The sequence below is a fragment of the Phyllobates terribilis genome, unplaced genomic scaffold (genome assembly GCF_046119375.1).
Source record: "Phyllobates terribilis strain yellow unplaced genomic scaffold, ASM4611937v1 Scaffold_8252__1_contigs__length_31563, whole genome shotgun sequence".
NCBI classification, from domain to species: domain Eukaryota; kingdom Metazoa; phylum Chordata; class Amphibia; order Anura; family Dendrobatidae; genus Phyllobates; species Phyllobates terribilis.
Window position 1 is genome coordinate 1 of NW_027370992.1, and position 9,212 is coordinate 9,212.

The following is a 9,212-nucleotide window of genomic DNA, read 5'->3' on the forward strand; positions in this document are numbered from 1 at the left end:
CCCACGTTCGGCGCTAGTGTTGAAGCCCGTATTTGTCCGTATCTTGCTCCAGCGGGTGGGAGATTGCAACACTCCATCTTCGAGGGCTTTTCCGCCCTTTCTCGTACTGCTCTTCTCACCAATAGTTTCTGATTTAATTTGATATCTTCAATTACCCTGCAAAAGGCCCAGAACCAGAGGTGGGGGTCGGGACGCGCTCTCCGACGCTCAAGTCAGTGATGTATTTAAATATGCATATATAATGTATTGGACAAATGAGCATTAAGATTATGGAAATTTGTGCTCCGTTCACCGGATGACTCCCCTTGAGAGGGGATGAATATCATCCCTCTCGTATAATTTACCCGCTACTAAGTACCGTAAATACGATACAAGCAGTGTGGATACGTCAAGGTTCACCCATGACTAATTAATTAATACGCTCGAACGGATTGAGCTAATTAAATTGGTTAGGATAGACTTTCCTGCTCATGTCCGTTATCTAATAAAATCAGGCCCAAGTATATGAGAGCCCAAATATGCCAAATTCCCAAGATGATTTAGTTAGGCAGATGGAGGTCCAACATAATAAACAGGCCCAAATCGTATCTCGCTTCATCCTGCTGCTCGGCCCAAATTGGAAAAAGGGGCCCCGCTTCGTCTTCTTTCCCATTCTTCGTCGAGTAACTGAGGGAAATCAATCATAATAGAGGGAAATCAACATCACCTAACTAGTATCTAGACCGTGACTTGTCAATGAGCATAACTAAACCTAAAATACCAACAACAATCAACAAATTCTTCCATTTTGGAAAAAAACTTCCACCCAAAATTAACAATTTCTTATGGAAGGCTTGTTCTGACATTCTTCCAACAACAGAAAGACTTAATCGGTATTTTCACAAAGTCCCGGACCAATATTCACTTTGTGAAAATCAAAACAAAAATGTGGATCACCTTTTCTTTGAATGTGAATTTACTATAGGGTTGTTAATAAATTTAATAGTCTTGTTAATAATCCTATTTTCATTCAGAGCTCTAGTGATTTTATCACTTCAATGACTTCGTTTTGTAACTCAAATGCGAATTATGACGTAGCTTTTTTCTTATGGTGGAACATATGAAGAGTTAGAAATGATATAATATTTAATAAATTGAATATGAAGATAGAAGATAAAATTAACAATATTATTGCAACTTCGATGAAACAATTTATGTCCTGGAAGGAAGATTACCCCAACAAACAAAATATTATGAATTTAAAAAAAAACGCTACATTTCGGGATAAAAGGAAAATGAGTTGGACTAGACCAAGCATAAATTGTGTGAAGATTAACTTTGACGGTTCTGTCAGAGCGAATAATTTGGCATCAATTAGATACATTATTAGAGATTATGAAGGAACAACCATTGTTGCAGAGAGAATTGACGTTCCAGGGGCTTCTGTTCTTGTCACTGAGGCCCTTGCGGCCTTAATGGGGGTTAGGACGGCGGTGGGGCTCGGGTGTCCTCGGGTAGAAGTAGAAGGAGATAACTTAGTTCTTATTAATTCTTTTAATAATAGTTGGTGGATTCCTTGGGAGATTAGCAATATTATCTCCGAGATTCATCAATTTGAAGCTTTATTTCAATCATGTGTCTCCAAGCATGTTTATAGGAAGGCAAATAAAGCAGCTGACTTCATTGCGAAAAGAACTATGAGAATAGAAGCGTTGGTGGAGATTCCAAATCTTGTTCTGAAGAGAGGAAGTAGGGAACAACTTCTTGAAGATCGTCTTATCACTAAGACACTTCAACCTCGGTAGAAGGTTTCATTTGTTTTGTCGAGATCATCAGACGTGATGATTTAGATTTCTCCTAGTTATTAGAAGATCTCTGTATGACTTCTTAAAAAAAAATCAACAAATTTTCCTATTTCAAGTAGCAATTCTAATAATTTATTATTCTTTTGCCTTCAAATATTCTTCAAGCTTGAAGTTCTGAACTTTCAAATCTTTCTTCTGGTTCACGTCAATTCCACTGCTTGTGGATCAAATTGACCTCCTCTAAAATAAATTGCAACCATTTAAACCACTAGTTGTACTTGTATATTGTGAGCAACACATCAACCTCCTGCCAATAATTTTTTGAACTATGAGCTCTTCTAACTCTTACATTGATTAATGTCACGCTAGCATTTCCCATCATTATGAGTTGTAAGACCCACATTTTGAAGACATTACCCTATACTGATTGATTTGTTCAACTCAACCAAACCCCGTAGACCATCCGCATTCGTGCGTTTTTTTACCGATTTTTAGCGGGTTTTTAGGTTTTTTATTCATTCTTCATACTTTAAAAACCTAACTCACTTTTTCTCTACATTCATGATTTTTTAAAACGGTTTTTTAACCCAATTTTTAACTATATATTTATTTACCTTTCAAATATTTAATTACAAAATATATTTTGAATAGTAAATCTATAATTTAAAATTTTATATATTATTTACAGGATATTAATTTATTTGAAATAATAGTTACTATTAGTAAATCTAGATATATTATATAATTTTTTTACATTTATAAATACATTGTATACCTACATGCAATATAATCATACGAGTTTTAGTAAAACACAAACAACACTTACTTTATTATTATAAATTGAACATTCATAAAAGCAAGAACATGAAATTCTAATAAAACATGAAGATACATAAAACATATAAAAAATCATAGAAATTAACAATTCAAAAACACAAACCATAAAAAAACACATTAGAAACGAAATCGTGCTCAAAATTACTGATTTCTTAAATAAACATGGATGAACTTCTGCCATATGTGGTTAACCAAGTCTTCTTTGAGTTGTTGGTGAGTATTCCTACTTCGGAGTTGCAAGCGATTACTGATGTAGTCCGCCATAGAAGTGTGCCAATTAGTGGAATATGTATTGTCACTAGCACTAAATTGCTCAAACTGAGATGCATCGTAATACAACTTATATGTATCTCGCCCATCCTCCACAATCATATTGTGCAATATAATGCACACTTTCATAATTTTTCCAATCGAATCAAGGTCCCAAGCAATTACTCGATTCTTCACGATGGCAAATCAAGTTTGTAAAACACCAAAAGCTCGTTCAACATCCTTCTGATACGCCTCTTGATAATGAGCAAAACATTTTGCCTCATTTCCTCTTGAAAGTCGAATTGAGGGAACAAATGATGCCCATTGTGGATAAATACCATCAGTGAGATGGTAAGCCATGTTATATTCATGATCATTGATGGTAAAATTCACCGGTGGTGATCTCCCTTCCAAAACATCATCAAATACAGGTGAACAATCAAGAACATTAATATCATTTAACGTACCTGGAGATCCAAAGAATGCATGCCAAATCCACAAATCATAAGAGGCAACTGCTTCTAAGATGATTGTCGGTTTTCCATGACCACGTGTGAACTGGCCATGCCATGCAGTTGGACAGTTTTTCCATTCCCAATGCATATAGTCGATACTACCTATCATTCCAGGAAACCCACGCATATCTCATATATAAAGAAGTCGTTGCGTGTCTTCTGTTGTTGGTCTTTGGAAGTATGTTGTACCATACAAAGAAATGATTCCCTCGACAAAGTTGGCTAGACATTTTCGAGTCGTCAATTCTCCCATTCGAAGATACTCGTCTACTTGATCTACACACATGCCATATGCCAACATGCGCATAGCAGTAATGCACTTTTGTAATGAGGATAAGCTTTGTCTGCACGTTGCATCTTTTGTTTGGCGAAAATACTCAAACATCGATGACATTGGTTAAATAGACGTAAGAACAGGGGTCTACGCATTCTGAACCATCTGCATAATTGCTCATCTGTAAAAAGAGGTGGTGGGACTTCAGAGAAATAATCTTTGATGAGTTGTCGATGACCTTTTTCACGCTCTTGATCGAGGTATTTTCGCCTTCTTCTTGGTTGAGAGCTTTCACCCTTGAATAGGTTTTGTGTTGCCAAAGTCATGGCTTCATTAATTTCATCTTCAATCTCATCAGATGATGTACTATCAATTGGATTCAGAAACGAATCCCATGTATTTTGAAGAGGATCCATATGCAAAAGCTATATGTAAATATGAGAGTTTTCAAAAGGAGATATTGTAAAGATATCCTCTTTAAGATATCCAGATGCAGTATATATAAGAAGATAATGAAGATGTAGGCTTAGGAGAATCGGGTAGAGGAAAAGTGGTAGCATTGAGCAGAGGAAAAGTGAGAGCATCGGGCAGAGGTAAAGTGATAGAGGAAAAGTGGGAGCATCGGGCAGAGGAAAATTGGGAGCATCGGGCAAAGGTAGAGTGATAGAGGAAAAGTGAGAGCATCGGGCAGAGGAAAAGTGAGAGCATCGTGCAAAGGAAAAGTGAGAGAGGGAAAGTGAGAGCATCGGGCAAAGGAAACGTGATAGCATGAAAAGTGAGAGCATCGGGAAGAGGAAAAGTGATAGCATTGGGTAGAGGACAAGTGATAGCAGGAAAAGTGAGAGCATCGGGCAGAGGAGAAGTGATAGCATCGGGCAAAGGAAAAGTGATAGCTGGAAAAGTGAGAGCATCGAGCAGAGAAAAAGTGATAGCAGGAAAAGTGAGAGCATCGGGAAGAGGAAAAGTGAGATCATCGGGCAGACCACCATTAATTATATCAGGAAGACCAAGAATCAAAGAAGATAACACTATTTTATCCTATATATATATATATGTGTTGGTTTAGAACTTGATATTTGCACTCACTCAATCTATTCCTCTCTCATTTTCTCAAAGCGTTGTACTTATTCCTTCAATATGGATCCAAATCAGCCTTATAACTATCAAAACCCCTTCCAATTCTCTCAAAACTTTTTGGATTTGTCTGAGAAACAGAGAAACCATCCACAAAATTACATGCCAAACACCCTTGCAGGTTATCCATTTGCATCCCCTTTTCCTAGTATCCCGGCTTCATCTGTAAGTGCTTCGACATTTCAGCAGTGGGTCACAATATGTGCCAAGTCTTGATGAAATACATGTTATCCTCGAACCAAATCAATCTCCCGAAAGAGCCCCCAAAAAACACTCGTCAAAAAGCACCTTCTGATAAAGCTCCTCCTAAAAAAATCCTCTAGTGAAGGTGGTGAGAAAAGAAACAAGTGGAGTCAAGATGAAGAGTTGTTGTTGACCAGTGCATGGGTTAACACTAGCACGGATATTATTATAGGTACTAATCAGAAGCGCGAGTTATTTTTGGATGTAGTGGCAGAGTACTACAACAAAAGAACAGTCGAAGAGAATATGGAATGGGTTCATAGGGTTTCAACCACATTAAAATCAAGGTGGCCTAGTATCGCTGGAGATACTCAAGAGTTTGTCGGTTTCTATGCTTGAGCTTCTAACCAAAGAGGTAGTGGGGAAAATGAGGTTGATGTGATAAGAAATGTACATACTTTCTTTCATGTGGATCATGGTGTTGATTTTCAATGGGAGCATGTATGGCGTGAGGTCCAACACGAACCAAAGTGGTGCAATTGGTTGGCTAGAGAAAGTGGAGGGAGTTCCAAACGATCAAAGTTGAATGAATCTGGAATGTATTTCTTCAAGCTCCAATCCGGATACCCCCACTAGTGTATCCGGACCTGAAGGTATCACATTTCCTCTACATGAGAGTGCTCCAGTTCGTCCTACTGGTATAAAGAATGCTAAAAAGAAGGGAAAACAAGCTGCTCAAAGTTCAAGTGAACACATTGAGACACCTTTAGAAAAGGTTCAAAGGCTTACGATGCTCCAAGCTAACAGAGATTTGCAAAAATAAGATGCAAAAAGAGAGGCTATAAGAGAGTAGAAAAAGATGGTTGATGACTATTTTCGTATTCAGAAGCTTCAAATGTTAACTCAAGTTTTAACAATCGGCGAGCTAAGTTTTGAACAAGAGATGTTAAAGGGCGCATTGATGGATGAGTTATTTCCTAAGTAAAATGTAACATGCCAACTATGTTTTTAAGTGAAGATTAGCTTCAAACCCGTGTTTCTCATTTCCTAATTGAAGAATAGCTTCACATTTATGTTAGTTTTTATTTTAATTTACTCATGTTGTTTCTTCTAGTTATATTTCTATCATATCAAATTTTGTAATATATTAATTTTCGTAATGTACTGTTGCTTTTCATGTTGTTATTTTCATGTGTAATGTTGTAATATATTTAATTTTATCTTACATTTTTTTGGTTTATAAAATTTTATAATTTTATATAAAATTTTACATAGTACATAAATTATATTACTTACAATAAATACTAAAAACAATTATAAAATATATATATGTAATCTAATATCTATCTATTATAAAATATTACAAGACTTTCAATTTTAATCCAATTACACAATGCAAGTTACACGTTGAATATTCATAAAAGCAAGAACATAAAACAAAAGTTTATTTTCTCATTAGTGCATTGATGCACTTTCTTAACACAAATGAAATTGCGTTTCCAAAACCTTTCTTTGAAAACAACTTAATTCATTAAAAAAATTCGTTAAAATGATCCGTGTATAACACGGACAAAAAATAAACTAAATTACTTATAAATTCGTTAAAAATTAACTTTAACTACGTGTAAATTTTTATATCAATACAAGAGGTAAACAAATAAACACAATATGTGATACATGTGAAAAAATGCATTAAAATATCCCGTGCTATACACGGGCATGAAATAAAATCAAATGTCACTACACTTCTGGTTCTTGTATTTTTATTATAAATATATTGAAAATGTGGTGAAAAGATGGTTTTTAGTGGTTTGGAAGAAAGGAACCAAATGGGTAGTTTTTTAGCAACACTAACCAAAAGCTAAAAAAATTAATTTTATTGGTAAAAAATCGGCCATGTGGATGGCCTTATTATCCCTATTACTAAGGCCCTGTTCACTTGATTCAATTATAATGGCGTTTTTACTTATAACATGGCTTTTTGAAAAAAGTGCATTCGGCTATTATACAATATAATGACATTATAATGAGATATTCCACGCTCTTCTATTACTTTTTTTGGCACGAAACTCAATGTGTTAAAACACCTTATTTAAAAAATCTCATTATAATGAAAAAATTACTTAAAACGAACGGACCCTAAGACGTCAAAATCAAAATCACAACCATAATACAAACCAAATTTTCATGTCATAATGTCGAAATCAATTGTTCAGCCTATTTTAACCCTAATTCTGAAAAACCAAAACCGGGTAACTTAAAAAGATTATTTGCAAAGCAAGATCGAGTATAAGATAACCCTAATTTTGAATCTTGAAATTTGAATTCTTCAGCCGCTTTTCTCTCAAATCCTGAAATCGCAATCACCCTTCAATTCAATCTCGAAATCTCCCTTGTTTGCAATCTGCCTTTTTAGACTTGCCAGTCGGCCTTCAATCCAGAAACCCCCAACTTCCACCCAACCCTAGATCCAAATCGTAGTGGAAACCCCTACCTTCAAGCGTGATTATTCCACCACCAAGATCGAAGATAAAATCTCACTCAATTTCCTCCCCAACTGTCAAGCCTCAATCTCACTCCATTGTCCATAACTCTCCCGATTGTGTAGCTTAGGTTTATCAAAGTCGGGGGTTGACTGAGCTTTGAGAGATGATAGATGAATATAACATCAGTGTTTAAAATTGTCTTAAATCTCATGAAAATATCGAGATAATATCAATATATCGAGTGTAAGATAGAGAGGCATGGAAACCTTGGTTTTATCCAAAGACATCAAGGATAAAGTGGTTATTTATTCGTTTTTGATGGAAAAGCTGACATATTTTGGTCTTGAGTGGCTTTTGGTAAGAAACATCTCGATGTTTTCGATTCCCATATAAGGGATGGTTCCTCGCGAAACTCGATAAGTAATCGGTGGTTCAGAGCAAAAAAAAAGCTAAAGTAACTACTAACGAAGTGTTCTTTTGTGGTGGAAGAAAAATGTTCACAAATTCTCTTTATTGTGTAGAATTGACAAAAAATATTTTATCCATTTCGATAACAACTGTTATATTAGATCGGTGGAGGTCTATATGGCTATGGATATGTATGAAGGTACATTTGTATAGATCCTAAAGATAATCTAGAAGGAAGAACAGAAATTTAAATTTCAGGCTATCTAAATATTGATCAATGAGTGAGAAATGAGATAAATTTTTCTTCTTCCGATTTTAATTTGTCAAATTTATAAATATAATAAAATCAGATTTAGGGTTTTTATAAGGATCATTTATACTTAATATTTACTTTCATCAGTATAGTCATTTAGTATTTTATAAATTGGCTAACCAATTTATGAATATTATAAAATGAGAATTAGGGATTTTATGAGAGTGTTATAATATTATTATATTGGATGTATATTGGGCATCTAAGCTCTGTAATTCATATATAAGGCTCTCATTAGAAGCCCTAATGATATAAGAATAGTCTCTCCTTTCTCTCATCTCTTCTCTACTGTTCTTCTCTATTTTCTTAGTTTATAACACGTTATCAGCACGAATTGCTCAAACCCTAATTTTGTTCCTTCCTATACAATACAAATGTTTGGGCTCCCACTCCTGGCTCTTCATCCGCCGAAGCACTGGAGTGATCTAGTAGCCGGGAAGGGGCCATTGATTTCTTTGTTGGTCTGTTATTTCTTGTTCTCCTAGTTTGGTCAATTAGAAAAACTATCTATCTCAATCCATTCTGTTTAATACGTTTGATGTGCCTACCGATCTAGTCTTTTTGTTGTTCTTCTTTACCGTAGGTTTCCAATGCTTAATTTTTCACAGACTTGAATGCTCAGGTTTGTTAAGATATGCATATTAGTTGTGATATGCGTGTGATACTGATATTTAGGATCTAATAAAAGACTATTTAAAACCTAATTAACTCTCCACCGTCCTTTTTCGGATTCTTTTCCCCGTCCTCTGATTCTTTTATTTTCTTAAATTTTGATGCTAAGCAAACTGAGTTTGTTTTTACTGTATAACCATGTTTTTAGTATGTTTTTCCTTCTGAAGCATATGAACTATACAGTATCAATATTTCATACTGCCAACTCAAGCACATACTGAGTTTGTTTTTTGTTCATTCTCAGTTAATATTTGCGAATTTCTACAACATTTTTTTTCTTTGTTATGCCATGTTAGATCCCCATTTTTTGCATTATTCACCACAATGATCTCCCAGGAGCAATTTTTTTTTATT

At 35.1% G+C, this 9,212-nt stretch overlaps 1 pseudogene; it reads right to left on the minus strand.

Moving 5' to 3' along the window:
- Positions 1 to 2,762: 2,762 nt before the first annotated feature.
- LOC141252142 (uncharacterized) lies at positions 2,763 to 4,078 on the minus strand (annotated as a pseudogene).
- Between the last annotated feature and the right edge of the window lie 5,134 nt (positions 4,079 to 9,212).